The sequence below is a fragment of the Urocitellus parryii genome, chromosome 6 (assembly GCF_045843805.1).
Source record: "Urocitellus parryii isolate mUroPar1 chromosome 6, mUroPar1.hap1, whole genome shotgun sequence".
NCBI lineage: Eukaryota > Metazoa > Chordata > Mammalia > Rodentia > Sciuridae > Urocitellus > Urocitellus parryii.
The window spans coordinates 154,117,151-154,136,829 of record NC_135536.1 but is presented as its reverse complement, the minus strand read 5'-3'; the positions used below and the strand labels follow the sequence as shown (position 1 = coordinate 154,136,829).

Genomic DNA, 19,679 nt, shown 5'->3' with positions numbered 1-19,679 from the left:
GGCAGATACAGTAGGAAATTGTTTAGACGATATTGGCCTTTAGTAGTCAATTGATTAAAACTGTGCAAGAATCTTTACTGTCCGTGGCACATGTATGCAGTGATGTAAACTCTGCATTTGGCCTGAAAGACAATTTACTAAGCCTGAAACGAACTAAGCACACAAATGCTTTCCTCACAACACCAGAAAGTACAAGCCATGAAACTCTTCCCCTTGACATTTTTCCTTCTTTAGGAACTGAGTCAATGGAATTTACCAATATAGTTTTGAAGTTAAACCTCAGTTGAAGGCTACCTGGAAAATGTAGCCTCTGGGGTGGGTGGGGAGAGAAGGTATAAGAATAAAGTGGGAAGTCAGTTTGCTAATTTTTTAGAGGAGGTAGAATCATAAGAATACTTTTTAGGAGACTCAGGATGGCATGGTATTGATTAGTTCCCTCATTTTTCACCCAAAAGTTGTGGAGGTTGACCAATGATTCTCATCAAGATGGGGGCTGGGATGAAATTCTTGCCCAGGTTCCTTTCCCTTACACTCTCAAGAATGGAGAATATTAGCTGTGCCCATAAATAAAAATATCTCTTCTGTGTTTTTCATGCATCTTCTAGTATATGCATGTAAAATGAGCAGACTCACTTCCCTCCTCACATTGTGATCTCCACTTTTCAGGAGGATGTAAGATTAGAATAAAAACTCTCAGTTCTTTCTCTTTCCCCAAAGAAAGGAGCTAACAAGCTTGTATAGAGGCTGCTGGTTTTGGGGCCTGTGCTGCCCAAGAGTGGGGTTAATTGGGCTCAATAGTGAAAACAAAGCAAAACCAAACAAAACCCAGACCTCACATTGTCTTTTTTCTTGGATGAGTCAAATGTGCCAGGATCCCCTGGCTCCTGTACTGTAAGTGACCCATGGAAAGACTTTCTCTTTTCAGTCTTCTGAAGCCCTGCACAGGGAGACCCAGCGACTCTATGTGAAACTGGAAAGGGAGCCAAGAAGATATAGGTGTCCCCACTTAAGGGACAGCATAGGAAGACCCGCTGTGGCCTCAAATCCAATTTACATCCTTCTCAAACTACTGCCAAATCACCTATTAAAAGCTATTATTTTGATCCCCCTTGGGTCACATACTCTGTAGAGAATTACCTTGAATGTAATTTTTGTCAGGAAGAACATCTGAACATCTGTCCCTCCTTATAAGACTTTTTCGTTTGCTCCCCACAACTGGATGTGCATCTGCTGGCACTTTGACAAAAGTGGGAAATGCTGTTAATATTTCTTGGTGTGCTGATGCATTTATTGAGCTTGTAATACATAAAAGGTTGAATCATCACGTTGTAATCATAAAAAATTTCTATTTTTAAGCGTGTCATCTTGGTTTCCTAGATGCCTAAAACATAAGTCTCAAGTCATTTATGTAAATGGATATAGCAGAACAACATTACAACTGTGAAGCAATAAGAGAAAGAAAGGAAAAAGAGAAACCACAGCGGAAACATAACTGAACAATCCAAGTGAACAGGCGTGAACAGAAGCACCATATATAATGCTGACTAGTGCTCAAACAGCCCCCTGAGCTCCTTGGAGAAAGGTGCTACCTAAAATATAAATAAAATAGATATTTCTCCCACATTCCTCATATCCTTTTTCCGGTCTTGGTTACAAAATGTATAGGGCTTCAGGTTACTGTTTAACCAAAATTATATTACGGGGACCTTGAAACAGTGACTCTTGGGAACTTGGCGGTTGATCCACTAGCATCTCCTAAGGCCACCTTGTTTTCCCATCAGTTCTGATGCCTGTTTATCCTGGAAGTGAAAACTCTGGATTTCTGGAAAAGGAACTTGAAGAATATGCACCAGATTGCATCCTTGTCAATCACTGGGAGCAGTGACTTGGAACATTATTTGCCAATCTCAGGTCACAAGTCTTTAGTCATGGTGACGGAAATTAGTTACTATTGGAAAACTGGACTCTATTTCTCTACCTTTATTTGTAATGGTTGTGCAAATTCTGCATGTTTAGGCTATGAGATTTTGGAACTTTGCCCACATATATTACCTATTACCTGTTTTCTTGAGTATGCTTAACACTTGGCAGGGAAGTTTGGCAGATAAGGGGTACTCAATATGAAAGCACGAACAAGTAAATACAAACCAAACGTAAATACACTGATTGGGAAAGGTGTATGTGAAAAAGATAAGGAATTGACAGCCTGAATGAAAGGGCGGTGGCCTGTGGTTTTCTTCTACGGGGCCTGGTACCAACTTGCCGTCTAGTCTCTGGGCTTTACATATAAATGTACAAGTTTGTTACATCATCACTTCTACCTGGTCATCAACATTATCATATATGAAAGAAATTGTTCCTTAGTCTTTGATATAATGATACCCAGAATGGCTTGGAGGGATTCAGAAACCAAAAATCTGGCAGAACTTATTCAGCAACAGCCTCTGTGGCTTATATTTGTTCCCCACTGAATCTCAAGGAAGCACCTGGGGTCCATTTGCCCTTCCTATAGAACCCCATGATGGTCAGCCTCTAAGAGGCCCTCCACTGATTATCCCTTCCTGGTGTCCACCCTCTTTTGTAGCCTCCTCCCACACCAAATATGGCTGCAATATTATCAACAGGACACAACATGCAGATGTAACAGCATGTGATTTCTGAGGTTGGATCACAAAAAAGATGTGGCCTCTGCTTTGCTTTTGGTGGATCCTGTGCTCTGGGAGAAACCGGCTGCCATGTCATGAGGACACTCAAACAGTCTGGTAAAAAAACCAAGGCCTCCTGCTAATAGCCATACTTATAAGCCTCAGTTTCCTTCTCTGTAAAATGTGAATCATAATAATACACATCTCACAGAGTTTGATGGGTATTCAATGACAGAACTCACACCAAATATTTAGTGTTTTTTCCAAATGCATGTTCTTGGTTAGATGATGCTCCATGATATGGGCATATTACAATTTAATCAGCACCCTTTAGGTGGGTACATAGATTACTTCCAGATTTTTTCCCTTTTTTAAATCAATCACTTTGCAACACTTATTGAACTTGTATATTTGCATAGGTCTTAGCTTTATTTTATGGGGCATTGTTTACTAGTCATGCATGCTGTGAAGTCTTTTTATTCCTTTTCATCTTCATCTCACCAAAATACCATCATCAAAAGCTGAAAGGTGAACCAACACCCAAGAGACTTTGCTGTTGTGCACGAGTCTATAGGACCCTGAGGACACACTATCTCCACCAATAGGCATTGAAGAGACAATGGTTTTGCCACGCAATAAGAAAGGATAGTTATAGGCATTTCTCCCTCGGATAGTCTCTGCACCCAAGGAAGAGGAAGACCTCTATTTCTATGGGCTTCCAACGTCAGTGCAAACATTAGTACTTCTAACATATTCTTGGTTAACTTAGTTATCAAGGTTTGGAAGTGCCTCTCAAGGTCCATGTGTTGAAGGCTAGTCCCTAGTTTGTGATGATGGTAGGAGTAGAGGGAACTCTTAGGAGGTGGGACATAGTGGGAGGAGGTTAGTTAATTGGTGGCCTTTCCAGGGGATATTGGGATCCCAGGGCCTTCCTGTCTCTCTTTTTGTTCCCTAGCCACCTTGAGGTGAACAGGCCTCCTCCATCACATGCTCCCACCATAATGTACTGTGCACAGGTCTGTGGCAAGAGGGCCAAACAACCATGGATTGAAACCTCTGAAACTCAACCAACATGATCTTTTCTCTTTTTTAAACTAATTATCTCAGGTATTATATAACAGTAACAGGAAGTAGAAAGTTGACTAACACTTCAGTATTCAGAACTGATATTTATTTCAACTTTTCTACATATGCTTAATCTTTCCTGTTAATCAGATCTCTGAAGAACTCCAGATTATTTTTTAGGCCCCTCAAGGAATGAATCTGGTTCCACATTATGGTGGATATCCAGGAGTTAACCAATTGTATTAACACTGTTTCTTGAACATTTTTCCCATCCTCATTCATGTTCAGAAACTATTTTGAATTAAGTTAAATGGTACATATTTCAGAATTGTCCATATCATTCACTTGGTTTGCCTGTGTGCTCTCGTATCCTGCCACACGGATTTGTTTTTTGTGCTTTTCTGATGTTTTGATATATGATCATAAGATCACTTTCCTCTTTTTTTTTCCTCCTTAAAGTTCTAGCTCTTATTATTAACTTATTCTTCATGATGATAAAAATGAGATATTAGAAGATAGGTGTGAAGAAATTGTAGATTATGTAGGACTCCTTCCAGGTTGAGCACACTGTTCATTCATTTCCAATCTTTCATTCAAATTAGTGCTTTTGTGCTGCTTCTTCTCCTCCATTTTTCTGCCTTCATCTGTATTTTTATGTTCTCCATTTATTTTCCAAGTTGTTTCCCACTTATTGATTTAATCTTTTCTACAATTGTCATTTCTTATTTTAGAGTTGTTTACAATCTTTTTTATTTTAGTTTTTTAAAATTGAGGGTTAGTATAGGTACAATAAAGTTCATATACCATACAGTACAATATACCATTGTTCAGTTCTTAAGAATAGAATATTGAACTTTTATAAATGCATAGAGCCATGTAACTACCTTCAAGGTCAAGAATCCATATATTTCTTTTCACACTCTTTCCTGGTTGTTACTCCATCTCCACCTAGAATTAACCCCCATCATTTCTTCTGTCACCATATGTTAATTTGCCTGTTCTTTAGATTCATATAAATGGAATCATGCCATCAGCATTATTTTGTGTCTGGCTTCTTCTGCCCCCAGGCTTTCGTGTTTCATGGGTACTAGTAATTTGTTCTTTCCTACTGCTCTGTTGCATTATATGCAAAAATGAATAACCATTTACTTATTCATCCTCTTGTTGATGGGACAATCATAGTCTCACACTTTAGTAAGCTTTATTACCTATAAATACTAACTCTTCGTCAGAATGGAGAACTTTGCACCGTGTTAGAATATGGCTTTCTAGAGTCTTCAATCAATTTTCTGATCTAACTTAGCAAAATGACACAACAACCAGATTTAAGCCATCCTTTGCAATTTATTGTCACAGAATTGACTTAAGTAGATACCTTTTTTTCCCCAAGAGTTCATCTATGCTTTTATTTGGTAACTTACAAGCAACTTTTAATTTGTCCTTCAAAAGTTAATTGGTGGGCTGGAGTTGTGGGGCACTGGGTTCGATTCTCAGCACCATATGTAAATAAATAAATAAATAAGTAAAAAGGTCCATCAACAATTAAAAAAAAAAACTAAAAAAGTTAACTGATGTCTGCCTTGTACTTCTTTCACTTCAAGAAGAGAGAAGAATTTAATCCTTGATTAAAACAAAAGAACCACCACACACAAAGGGGAAGGGATGACCTTAACTATAAATAATCTTCCACGGTTACATCATTGCTACAAAACTTCCAAGCTGTTTGTTTGTTTATTTATTTATTTATTTTGACGCTTTCTTAGATGGCTGTAGAAGCTGATAGTTTTATATTTATATGTTCAACTTCAATGCTTCTCTTTCACTCATAGACCCTCCGAGGTTCCTGTAGCACCACACCTGCCTCTGTCATGGCACTTTGTAGGCGTTCCATCGAGTCGGAGGCTGCCTCCCAAGTGGCTGGCTGGTAGACCATGAGGTTGATTCCTGCCTCTAAGCACCGCTCTGCCTGCATCGTCCACGTGTCTGGTTCTGTAAAGAGACTTTTTAATGGCCCATTCGCGAGTGGATGCTGAAACCACAACCTGGCCATTGCGATGCTCACTAATCGCTTCTACAGGATGCTGAGTCTTTACGACTCGCACCCTGTGCCAGAACTCTCCAGAGGGCTGCACTGTCCCCCAAGCCCACTCTTTCCTGGCCACAGCCAAGAGCTCCAGATCCCGGGGGTTCCCGTTGGTGCACGAAGGCTGCATTTCCCACGGGCTCCACCTGGGGCTCCACCTGGGGCTCCACCTGAGGCTCCACCTGGGGCTCCACCTGGGGCTCCACCTGGGGCTCCACCTGGGGCTCCACCTGGGGCTCCAGAGGTGCTGGGGGAGAGGGCTGCACACCTGTCCCCCGGATTCCTGTGAACCGACACCAACTTCTAGAGCTGCGGCCCAAGTGCCATCACTGAGGAGATGGCCAGCAAAGGCTCACATCCTTTTTCTCACGGTGGTCTCAGCTGCTAACTCGCCATCTTAACTCAGGGAAAAGTACTGCACAGGTCCTTGAAGCCTCTATATCCTAAGTAGGTATTTTTCCACTTGTGAGGTAGACACCTTTTGCCTTCATTTTATTCTGGTGACCTCGAGATACTAAAATTTAAATATGCTTCACTCAAAATCTCACAGGCAACCATGGAAGAACTGTGGTCAAAGACAGAGAAGAGGGCTGAACACCACAGTTTGCATGTCTTGAACATTTATCCATGAAATTACATTCCAGGTAATATTCTTTCCTTACATATAATGTCAGGTGATATGAAAAAGTTGAAAAGAAGAGATCTATGCAAATTTTAAGACATGAACACATGAGACAGAAACTGGCCCAAAGGTTTGTCAGCTGGCAAAACAGGTTCTCTGAAGGCAGGAACCAACAGACACAGCCCTATTTTCTTTGGAAGCCATTTATCACTGTCAAACATACACAGTGGCCTCTCTTTTAGCTGTGTTCAAACAAGAATACAGTTTGTATCCTGACATTTCCCTGAAATTGGCAAGTTGAATTTATCACCAGGGTAGTTTTCAAGCTTCACATCCACTATTGTAAAGGTGAGCAGAGTTTTTTAAGGGTGGATTTGTTGAACAATGTTTATTTCCTTGTGAAAACCCATAACTTGACTTTTCAAACTTGAATTCTTCCACATCCTCTTGCTGTCTCAATAAAACTTGATAATTATTTTTTGTATTATATGCTTATTGAGCTCAACTTTAGTCTGTAAATAGTCACTTAAGTATTTGTGTATATAATTGTGGGTCACTGATTCTTAAACTATTAGTATTCATTGGATTTCCTCTTATAAATGAAGCTTATAATTTAAATATATGAGTCAATGGTTATATGTAGATGATTGGATTATGGAGTATTTTTCTATAATACACACATAATCAAATAAAAAAATAAATATATGAGTCAAAGATGAAATAAAAACATTTTTAAAAGAACAATGACCTAAAGCTCAGCTTGGTATAGAAATGATTGTTTAGTCATTGACAAGACTGTGGTCTTGCTATACCTAAGGATAAAATGAATTGCTTTTCATAGAAGATATGAAAATATGGAAGGATTAGAGACTTTTGTTTCAGAAGAATGGTAAGAAAATTACTAATATATTATTACATGTGTAAATCTCATATAGCCTCTATTAATATAATTCCTAAAATCATGAAAAATAAAAATTTTTAGAAATACTCTTTTTTTTAATATTTATTTTTTTTTTAGCTCTCGGTGGACACAACGTCTTTGTTGGTATGTGGTGATGAGGATAGAACCTTGATCGAACCCGGGCCGCACGCATGCCAGGCGAGTGCGCTACCGCTTGAGCCACATCCCCAGCCCCGAAATACTCTTTTTTAAATGTGGTATGTAGGGGCTTTAGCTGTGGCTGTGGCTCAGTGGTAGTGCACTTGCCTGGCATGAATGAGGCACTGGGTTTGATTCTCAGGACCTCACGTAAATAAATAAATAAAATAAAGCTCTATCAACAACTAAAAAAAAGTTTTAAAAAATGTGGTATGTATACACAATAGAATATTACTTAGCCATATGAAAGAATGACTTTATGACATTTACAGGTAAATGGATGGATCTGGAGACTATCATGCTAAGTGAAATAAGCCAATCACCAATCCACCAAAGGTCAAATGTTCTCTTATATGTGGATGCTAACACAGAATAGGGGTGGGGGGAGGGGAAGAATAGATTTCAGTGCATTAGACATACGGGAATGAGGGGAAGGGAGAGGGAAAGAAATAGGAAAGACACTGGAATGAATCTGACATAACTTTCCTATGTACATATATGAATACATCATAGTGAATTTCTACATTATGTACACCCACAAGCCTGGGATCCTAATTATAATAAGATATACTTCATGTTTGTATTATGTTTGTAATATGTCAAAATGCTTCATGTTTGTAATATGTCAAAACTGACATGCTATCATGTATAACTAAAAAGAACAAATTAAAAATAGAAATACTCTTTTTTTCTTATTATTAGAGTAGAAAATAAACAATTCTACAGTAGAAAAAAGTTCATGTATAATTTCAAAAATTTATGAAGATTAATTCCTGTATTTGAATTCTGGAGCTTGATGATGTGTAGGAGATATTTTAGTTTAGCATTTGCAAATCATGGTCCCTGGACCAAATTCATTCAGCTGCTTATTTTAGTGAGTAAAATTTGATTAGGCCCCAGACACACCCATATGTTTATAGATTGTCTGGTTGCTTTCTTACCATACAGTGTAATTAAGTAGTTATGTTAGAAACCAAATGGCTTGCAAAGCCATCTGGCCCTTTACAGAAAATATTTGCTGACCCTTGATCTAGTTCCCAGTAAAGATCTGATTATGCAGGAAAGGCATCTGGATTATACTATGATGTTCTTGGGTCTTACCCTCAAGGAAATTACTGCCTACTTGGGGAAAGATAAGACAAGGATATAAGTACAATGAAAAGTAAAATAATATGACTCATGCCAGAGGAGGTACAAAGGGATTTTGGATTTCTCTGGGGTGCTGGGAAATCATCACCTTGGAAAGAGTTAATTGTTGGATAGGATTCAATTATCAGTGTGATGGTTGGATAGGATTCAACTATGCCAAAATGGCTACAGAATTTTCCTATTCCAAGGAACACAGATAAAGAGGCTTAGCTATGGGAAAAAAATCATACATGTATGAGGACCACAAGCTGAACAACTGGGTTGCTAGGAGAGCATATATAAGAATGGGCTGGGATGATTTGGGATGATAGAGCTGGGGGGATCTGAATGCAGGCTGAGGCTTAAAGGGATGTTATGGTTTGGATGTGAAGTGTCCCCCAAGGACTCATGTGTGAGACAATGCAGGAGGTTCAGAGGAGAAATGATTAGATTATGAGAGTCTTAACCCAATCAGTGAATTAATCCCCCAGATGGGGATTAACTGAGTGGTGACTGAAGCCGTGGGGTGTGGCTGGAGGAGGCGGGAATTGGGGCGTGGCTGTGGGGTATATATTTGTCGTATGGAAGAGTGGAGTCTCTTTCTCTCTGCTTTCAGATCATGATGTGAGCCCTCTGCCACACTTTTCTGACATGATTTTCTGCCTTACCTTGAGCCTTAAGGAATGGAGCGGCCTTCCAGGGACTTAGGCCTCTGAAACCGTGAGCCCTCAAATAAACTTTTCCTCCTCTACAATTGTTCTGACTATGTTTTTTAGTCACAGCAGTAAAAAAGCTGGCTAAAATAAGGGGCTTGGAGGTGAACAGGGTCATTATGGACATTTAAGATGTCACATGCTTTGATTTTCTAGATAAATTTATCTCCCTTGAGTGTGGATTGCCTTGACTTCGTGACTTACTTCTGAAGCACAGAGGTAGGTGGGCAAGATGGTGTGTGACTTTCAAGATTAATTTCTGAAAGGCCTGGCGGCCCCCTTCTTGCTTTCTCTTGGATTTCTTGTCTTGTCATGAGGAGACTCTTGTAGCCCTATGGAGAAGCCCACATATCAAGAACCCGGGCCTTCCTGTAGTATTCAGTAGTATGTCCTCTGTCGTTGGTCAGGCTTGAGCCATCCTGGGAACAGATCCTCCAGCCTCAGATGAGACTTCAGATGATGTGTTTGTGACCAACATGTGAAATACAGCCTCATGAAAAACCCTGACTCTGAACTACCCCATTAGGTTGCTCTTGGATTTTCAATCCTCAGAAACTCAACCAGGTAAACAATGTGGTTTTAAGCCACCAAGCTTTGGGGAAATGTGTTGTGTAGCAATAAGTTATGAATAATCATTTTTATAGTGTTTCTTTGAGCAGAATAAACCTAATAATTTTCTTCATTTATTAAAGTCATCGAAGTGTGCTCATTGAAGGGCGCACAATGGAAGCCTTGGTCTCCTGGTGTCAGTGTATAGGATGAACCTGGCTAAGGAGAGACTAGAAATGGACAGATGGTCCCACAGTAGTCTAGAGGAAGGTAATTGCAGCAAAGATTTTGTTGCTCCTCCTGTGCAGTCTCCTACAGGTTCACTTCCTACCTCTCTTCACCTAAGCAGGCTCTCTGGCTGCAAGGACATGCTCAGTTTGAGTGTGGGACAAGTTGTTAATGTCAGGGAGATGATGTCCCAGGAGAAGCCTTTAACCAACAAGGAGAATAAACTGGTCTATAAATTTCCCAACTTCTCACCCCAGAATTGGGCAACTCTGAGCTGTGCCCCTCACAGCCTTTCGGGGTGGGGGGGCTATGGGATAGAACACTAGGTGCTCACAGCTGCAATTCTTTAATTCACATACTCTTTGTTGATTTTCTGTCTCATTTCTACCCTCCCTCAAAGTGCTTCCTGGAATCACCTCCCAAATTAATGATGTGCATCCAAATATTTGTGCTGGAATCTGCTTTGAGGGAACCCCTATTAGGAGAGGAATAAAGGTCTGAATGGGAATGGGTCTCCAAGGATGGAAGAGAAGAGAGGGAGAGGAGAGATGCCATAAAGAGAGAAGCAGCAGGACTTTGCAAGACTTACAGTAGGGAAGCCATCTCAGAGGTTTTTGAGATGAAGCCACCTTTTCAATGCTTTGAATCTGAGATTTGTGAGGGTGAAGTGACTTGCCTAGGGTCTGACTGGGATTCTAAATCCAGCACCTGGGTTTTACCAGGACTGCACATTGTAGCTTTTGTTTCTTTGAGTTTTTCCAAAGCTATCGATGAGACTCAAACCGACATCCAGAGACTGAAAAGTCCAGGAATCTTCATTTCATAAATGACAGGGACAGGACCCTACCTCATCTGTTGACTCCAGGCTAAAGTTGCCACTGGCTCTTTTTGAGAATTAGTTTATAAATTCAAAAGAAAGTGATGTGATCCTCGCTCCTTCAAATATCTTGATTTTAGAATTCAAAAGTAGAAACCAACGTGGTTGTATGTGAGAATGGGTTTCAAAACAAATAGCACATTTACTCTTTCATAATAAGTAAATATTCATAATAAATTGTGAATATATTTATATTAGATTAATTTCACTAATTTAGTTAATGAATATGATAACCAAACACTTCATTGGGGATCCAAACAAGAAGTGATTCCAATCTCTCCCAAGCTCAAGAAGAGAAACTTCATAGGTCAGAAATGCTAACATAAAGGTACTGGCACAGTGCTACCCCTAAATGAAACACTAAAAGGAACACACACATACACACATGTGCACACAAACAATCTTTTCCACTCCCACAAACAGGAGTGTATAATCCACTGTGCTTTTTATGGTCTTTAAAATATGGAACATTCTCCTATGACTTTTTGTTTAGTCAGTAATGGGCAGGAAGAAGATTTATTTGTGATTAATTAGGGCTTGACTTTTAAAATTTTTAAAGTAAGGATAACAAGTGATTATGTGTAGATGTAAAGCTCATTTCATAAAAAATGTAGTTGTTTGTGTGGCAAGATCCAAGAAGTCTGGGGAGACCTCACTGGCTTAAAATATCACTCTTCATCAAGATGCATGAATATCCAGCATTAGAGATGGATTATTCTGGGGATGGAGGGCACTGAGGTCTCCCAGTTCCTCTACTTAAAGGGCATCCACTTCTGCAAAGTACCCACCTTACGCCAATCACCCACACTTTGTCAGGGATTATGTGGCAGCTAACTTTGTGCAAGGTTTTCCAGGGACTGAATGAATGATGGCAGAGGCAGTGATGGAGAGTGAGAGGCTGGAATGGTCAAGAAAAGGGAAGTCACACCCATAAATCAAAGGCATTTCTGTATATTAGTGACAAATTCTCAGAAAGTGAAATGAGGAAAACTACCCCATATTAAAAAAAAAAAAAAACTACCCTAAAAAAAAATACTTGCGAATCAACTTAACAAAAGAGGTGAAAGATCTATATAATGAAATAAATCAAAGAAGACCTTAGAAATGGAAAGATCTACCTTGCTCTTGGATAAGCAGAATTAATATTATCAAAATGACCATGCTATCAAAAGCACTATACAGATTTAATGCAATTCTCATCAAAATCCCAAAGACATTCCTCATAGAAATAGAAAAAGCAATCATGAAATTCATCTGGAAAAATGAGACCCAGAATAGCTAAAGCAATCCTTAGCAGGAAGAGTGAAGCAGACCTTAAACTATACTGCAGAGCAATAATAACAAAAACAACATGGTATTGACATCAAAACAGACTGGTAGACCAATGGTACAGAATAGAGGACACAGAGACTAACCCACAAAACTACAATTATCTTATATTAGACAAAGGTGCCAAGAACATGCATTGGAGAAAAGATAGCATCTTCAACAAATGGTGCTGGGAAAACTGGAAATCCATATGCAACAAAATGAAATTAAACCCCTATCTCTCACCATGCACAAAAGTCAACTCCAAATGAATCAAGGACTTAGGAATACAACCAGAGACCCTGCGTATAATACAAGAAAAAGTAGGCTTTAATCTTCATCATGTGGGATTAGGCCCCAACTTCCTTAATAAGGCTCCTATAGCACAAGAATTAAAACCAAGAATCAATAAATGGGATGTTCTCAAACTAAAAAGTTTCTTCTCAGCAAAAGAAACAATCTGTGAGGTGAAGAGAGAGCCTACATCTTGGGAGCAAATCTTTACCCCTCACACATCAGATAGAGCACTAATCACTAGGGTATATAAAGAACTCAAAAAGCTAAACACCAAAAAATCAAATAACCCAGTCAATAAATGGGCCAAGAACCTGAAGAGACACTTTGCAGAAGATGATGTACAACAAATACATGAAAAAAAGTTCATCATCACTAGCAATTAGAGAAATGCAAATTAAAACCACTCTAAGATTTCATCTCATTCCAGTCAGAATGGCAGCTATGATGAAGACAAACAATAATAAGTGTTGGCGAGGATGTGGGGAAAAAGATACACTCATACACTGCTGGTGGGACTGCAAATTGGTGCAGCCAACATAGAAAGCAGTATGGAGATTTCTTGAAAAATTGGGAATGGAACCACCATTTGACCTAGCTGTTCCTCTTCTCGGTCTATACCCAAAGGACTTAAAAACAGCATATTATAGGAACACGCCTCATCAATGTTTGTAGCAGCACAATTCACAATAGCTAAACTGTGGAACCAATCTAGATGCCCTTCAATAGATGAATGGATTAAAAAATGTGGCATATATACACAGTGGAATATTACTCAGCAATAAAAGAGAATAAAATTATGGCATTTGCAGGTAAGTGGATGGAGTTAGAGAAGATAATGTTAAGTGAAGTTAGCCAATGCCCAAAAAACAAATGCTGATTGTTTTCTTTGATATAAGGAGGCTGATTCACAGTGGGATAGGGAGTGGGAGCGTGGGAGGAACAGACGAACTCTAGATAGGGCAGAGGGGTTGGAGAGGAAGGGACGGGGCATGGGGTAATTAATGATGGTCATTCTATCCAAAGTACACATATGAAAACACGGATTGGTGTGAATATACTATGTATACAACCATAGACATGAAAAATTGTGCTCTATAAAAGTAATAAGAATTGTAATGCATTCTGCTGTCATATGTAAATAAAAAAGGTGACATAAAAAAAGGGAAAAGGGATGTCAGGGGTCAGAACCCAAACTCACCTACTTTAACTAGAAGTGGCTACACCAAGGAATCAAGACTAATGGTTTGTTTTAAATCAGGCTTGGTGCAATTCATTGTTCAGTTGGACAGTGCTGTGAAGAAGTCCAGGTCTCCTGGGACATTATATTGGTCTACTGTATAAGGTGCGTTCTTGTTACCTATTCAAATGATCATTCTCTTGGAAAAAATACTCTTTGTACCTAGCTTTCTCCTCACTGCATTTAGAAACCTTTTTGTTGCTCAATGATGTTAGTTCTGTAGCATTCATTTTCTGTCTGTCTTTACAGAATGATTTCACTGGAGCATTGGTGTATATTTTTATAGCATATTTCTACTTATGTATCATTCTTCAAAGAAGCCTTCTGCTTCTGGTTTTCTACCTATGATAGGGATGCTAACTTTTCATTTAAACAATATATAAGTAAATAAGCAACTAGATAAGACGCATTTTAAACCAAAACTAGCTAGGTGGTAAGGGTGGTAGGCAAATGATTGAAATTTGGTGGAGTGGAAAAAAATAATTTTGAAACTTGTTCTGGGAGGAAAGAACTTTAAACAATGTTTTGTCCAAATTGAACTGAATGTTGAGTTTTTTAAACTCTGAACACCTTTTATAAAACATTCAGATTTTCTTTGTGGGGAAGAAGTTATATGAAATGAGTTCCATCGGATCCTGCAGACAGTCTGGCTATCGCTGGATGGATAGAAGTTTTGGAGACCAGAAGAACTGAGTTTCAATTTAGATTTCTCCACCTACTGATAGAGATCTTGTTGTCACTTGGATCTCAGTGTTACTGTCTCTAAAATGGGCTAACAGTACATTCCATGACGTTTTCTTGTGAGAAATAAACAAGGAAATATTTGCAAATACTTAGCACATAAAGGTACTCAATAATTGATAGCTGCTAGTATTTCCTCCTCATTTGACGTTTGCCAGGGGCCATGAGGCTGTGGCCATTTGGACACAGCCATCCTGCAAACATTTTTAACCAGCAGGGCTGCTGAGTATTGTGCACCTCTTGTATTTTTTCAACTTTTAATGGCTTTTTAAAATAATGCATATCAATGCACAGTTGACACAATATGTGCATATTCAAGGGAAAGGCAATTATTGGAAGTGTCTGGATGCTACAAGATATACTGACCCAACAGTATACAGAGCAGCGCCCCCTTGTGGAACATCACCTGTCCAGAGCACAAGTATGAACAAAATAGCCCTTACATACATCTGATGGTCCTGCTGTCCATTTGTCCTAGATATTTTTGAAAAGTGTAAGACTAAAACCATACTAAAACATAAAGAAAACTTCCACCTTCTTGGTTTTGCCTGTTGACACACTTTCTTTGAATTCCCTTTGTCACAGAAAGTGCTGACCATGAGGCCAGATAACATGGGAGGTTTGTTCTTAGAAGGGCTGATGGTCTGATGCCACTGATTACACTATCTTTTGATCAAAGTCATTGGCCACTGGAATGTGACCTTCTGACCACTGGCTGAAGAGGGTCAGTGCAATCCTGCATCAAATGCTTATTTGATGAGTTCAAATGGAAGGAACTGGCACCATACAGGTGTGCTGTGATATTCTACATTGACCTATGATGCTCTAACTAGATGGCTTCATTTCAAACTTCCTTTGAGGAGACAGTGAAGGACCAGCACAAGGGATATGATCCAGAAAATATACATGGTAGGCACTGGATTTTGTCAGCAATGATAATAATTAATATTTTTTGCATTTTTTTTACAATTTGTTCTTTTTACATATACATGACAGCAGAGTACATTTTAACATATTTATGCAAACATGTAGTATATCTTATATTAATTATGACCCTAATCTTTTGGTCATACATGATGTGGCAATCTACTGTTCATATATGCACATAGGAAAGTTGTGTCAGATTAATTCCACTGTCTTATGTTTCCTGTCCCCTAAATCAAGCTGATCATTTAAAAAATCAATTTTTATCCAAGAGAGACTAAAACTCAAATATTATCAGTATTATGATTTTATTATGAAATTTGTCAAACACACAGCCAATATGAAAAGCGTCTACAGTAAACTTTGTTATGCCCACCACCTAGATTCTACCATTATTAGACTTGATCCATCTTGTATATATTGGCATTTCCAAAGAATGTGGTGATTTATGATCTATAACAATCATGAGTTGATTTTGACTTCTGAGAGGTTTTTTTTTCCCCGCACCAAGTAATTATGAAACTATCCAGAGTAAATTAAGATCATCTGAACATTAATGTTCACTTGGTAATAAAATAAATACAGCATAATTACATGAAGAACAAAATTGCACAATCTTGGTCTCATCAAAATCCTGATCTCAAATAGACTATAATTAACTTCCTGAAAATGGAACTAGAAGAGCAGTCTGTCTCTTACTTGGGCCCGGGGGCTCATTCCATGGGTGTGCTTAATTTGTAAAACATTTGTCAAGTTTTGTATTCAATAGATAGTTTTATAAGTAACTAATAAGCATAAAACTGTACAGCAATTTTGTATCTTGGGTGTAATATGCTCATCTTTTCCTTAGATAACTTCCTATTCACCCAATTATCCCTGAAAGCCTAGCATTCCCCCTCTGAGCCTCTTGTCTACTTGCAGGGACATCTGGGACTTATGTAAAAGTCCATGTGTGGTTTGGGGCTAAAGGATTTCTGTTTGTCAGTTTTCTCTATTGATAACACAAAGAATTTGAATTTCTTTGGAGGTGAATTCCCAGAGATTCTTCTGGAAAGTCCTATTAGAGAGGTGCAATAGGAGTGGGTTTGAAATCAGGGTCACAGGGTTAGCACTGGGGACACAATATGTTTATATCTCATCTTTCTTATCCATTATCTCCTGCCTTTACTCACAGTGCCCTAAGCCTAAAGTCACAGTAGCGTGCTTGAATTTGTTTCAACTATTTTAAGAACTACGATGGTGTGACTGATCTGATGGGATCAGAATAGGTGGCAACCTTGGGAGCTAAGACAATTGATCACAAGGCATAGGAAATAAAAGAGGGGCACTGTACAAATTTACTGCGCCTGTGGCTACAGTTTCAGTTATTTTGACTTTGGACAGATAATTGTTTTCTTTTTTTTTTCTTTTTTGCATATCCTCCTTGTCACAGCTGGTAAAAGAAATCTCTCATGTAACATGAGATTTATAAAAACACAAGGTGTGGCCTCAGGTTCTGAGTTAGAAACAGAAGCTGGGAAATTTCATCTTCCCTTGTGCTGTTTCAGAGTTTACTGTAGCTCTTTTCTCTGCCTGTTTCTTGTTTGCATCCTTCCAGGTCCTGTTTGTAACAAATGTCCAGAGAAATTTGTGGGCACCAACTCCCCTCTTGGCCTCATTCTGTCCTCTGTGTCCCCCATTTAGGCTGCCATCTCCTCTATCATGAGGCCATTGGGGGCCCAGTCTTGGCAAAGCCAATGTCTGGTCTTACTGGCCTCTCTGTAGCATTTGAGTGTATCGACTGCTTTCTCCTTCTGAAAATGCCATCACCATGTGCTCACGTTGTATCTCTTCTGTTTTCCTCCTGTATCCTTTGCTTCTTTTGCTTGGTCCTCCTCTGCGAAATGTTGCCACATCTTAGACCCCTTGTCCTTGGCTTTCCTGTGCACTTTCTCCCTGCATGATGTCAGAAATCCATGGCTTTAAATACCCTTTATATTTTATGATTCCTAATTAATTTCTCCAGTCTGAATCTCTCCCTTGAGTACTAGGTTAATGCATGAAACTGCTTCCTTGATATGTCTATTAAGAAACTCCAGCTAAACAGACTAAGCAGAGAATTTTATCCATTTGTGGTCTTCCTTTTCCACTCTAAGACTTCTTTATTTCAATAACTGACCTTGTTGTCTATTCAGTTGCTCTTATTCCATTTTTAAAATTCCCTAAACCTCAGTTTTTCATCCATTTAATGAGGCTACACTAATAGTACCAGCTTTACAGCCTCAGTTTCTTAATCTATAAAATATCAATGATTATAATACCTTCATTACCTAATTTCTTGGGTTGTCATAGAATAAAGTAAAAATCCTTTGCAATTTGTAGAGTACTGTGCAAATACAATTTACCTTTACATTGTTGATTGTCTATATAATAGATTCTTCTCAGAATTTTTAAAAACAAATTGTCTTGTTTTTGATAAACTGGGACATTTCCCTCTGTTAGTTTATGAGAACATTGTATATAAATTGTCTTAATATACTTATTTATTTGCTTTGACTTATAGGAAATGCATGGCAAAATGTAGAGTTCAAGTGTACTCTTCTTTTTTTTCTTAAGTTAGGGTTTCAGTTATAATTGCATTTTTCTCTTTTTCAAGTGTCTTATTAAATTTTTATCTCTATTTTAGTGTGGTGCATTCATCTTCCACTGAAAACTCTGTGTGTGTATGAGTGTGTGTGAGTATGTGTGTGCATACACATCTCTGAAGATTCTAGATAGAAATAAATGATGAATCAATAAGTGAACTAGCAAATAAGTCCCAGATGGGTCACTAATGCAGAAGAACATTATTGTATTTCATCACAAGTAACTTGAAATGAAAAATTTTGCTTATGTGAAAAAGGATTATTTCCTAAGAATTTCTTTCTGAACAATGAAAAGGAAATAATCATTAATTCACATTTGAGATCTTTCTTATTTTGTGCATTTATTATTTGAAAATTGATTTTTTTGGTGATAAATCAAGTCACTCTTTTCACATTATTACAGAACCAGTTTACTTTTTAACATAGTAAGCACAGTTTGCCATATGTGGAACATCGGTAATACAAGCTGTAAATGGAAATAATCTCCTTTCTGTAATAATTATGGATATCGGTTGGGTATTGTAAGTATTCAGTTGTATGGAACCCAAAATTTAAATGATGGCAGCTGTTTTTTTTTTTTTTTCTCAGGTGGCAGGAAGGTCAGAGAGGGGGATGGCTCACAGTTAGCGCAGCACTCCTAATGTCGTTAACTTCCCAGGCTGGTTTTCTGTGCCGGCATTCTAAGTTGAGGATTTTTGTGTCACATGAAAGACCCTTTATCTCCAGGCATCGAGATTGCAAGGAAGAAACAGCAACAGTGACAGTTCAGCTGAGTCTGAACATATTATCTGGAAAATATGAATTCCCTTACAGCTCCAATTGGTACACTTCTCCTTGTATCTAAGTGGATAGGCCTGGATCACATGACCACCCCAAGCTGCAAAGGAGTCTGGAAGGCTGAGTGTTTTTAACTTGGCATATTGTGGTCCCCTGCCACTTCAAATTAGCTTTCTCTTAATAAGAGAAGGAGGGGAAGAATGGATATTGGATAGGCAGCTAGCATGGTCTATCACATCTCCAACCTCTTTTGCTTGGAGTCAGATTTCTGAACACAAAAAATATTTCTAGCAATCCAAATAGTGTTTGAGAAACCTTTGTGCCTTTTCTTCTTCTTTTTTTATTGTTTCTTTTTAGTTATAACAATAGAATATACTATGACATCATTTTAAAAGCATGAACTATAATTTGTTCTACTTCAGTCCCCAATATTTCCCCTTCCCCTTCCAACCTCCCACTCTGTTTCCTTCCCTCTACACTACTGATCTTTTTGCTATTTACTATCATTTTTTAAAAACTAGAGTTTTGTGGATGTACCTGATGGTGTGATTCACTGTGATATATTCATATATACCAATAGGAATGTTAGGTCAGATTCATACCACCGACTTTCCCTATCTCATCCTTCCTCCCTGTGACAGTGGTTTTGAGAATTAATTGAGGTGTGTGCAAGTCAAGAATCTCAGAAAGTCATTCCTTCAGTGAATGACTCCATAGACAACTAGGTGTTCTTCCAGATAGCCTGCTCTGCTGACTTCAGTA

General features: G+C 38.6%; 1 pseudogene; it reads right to left on the bottom strand.

The window, feature by feature from the left end:
* Window positions 1–5,529: 5,529 nt before the first annotated feature.
* On the bottom strand, window positions 5,530–6,120 carry LOC113185788 (large ribosomal subunit protein uL18m-like; annotated as a pseudogene).
* Window positions 6,121–19,679: the final 13,559 nt, after the last annotated feature.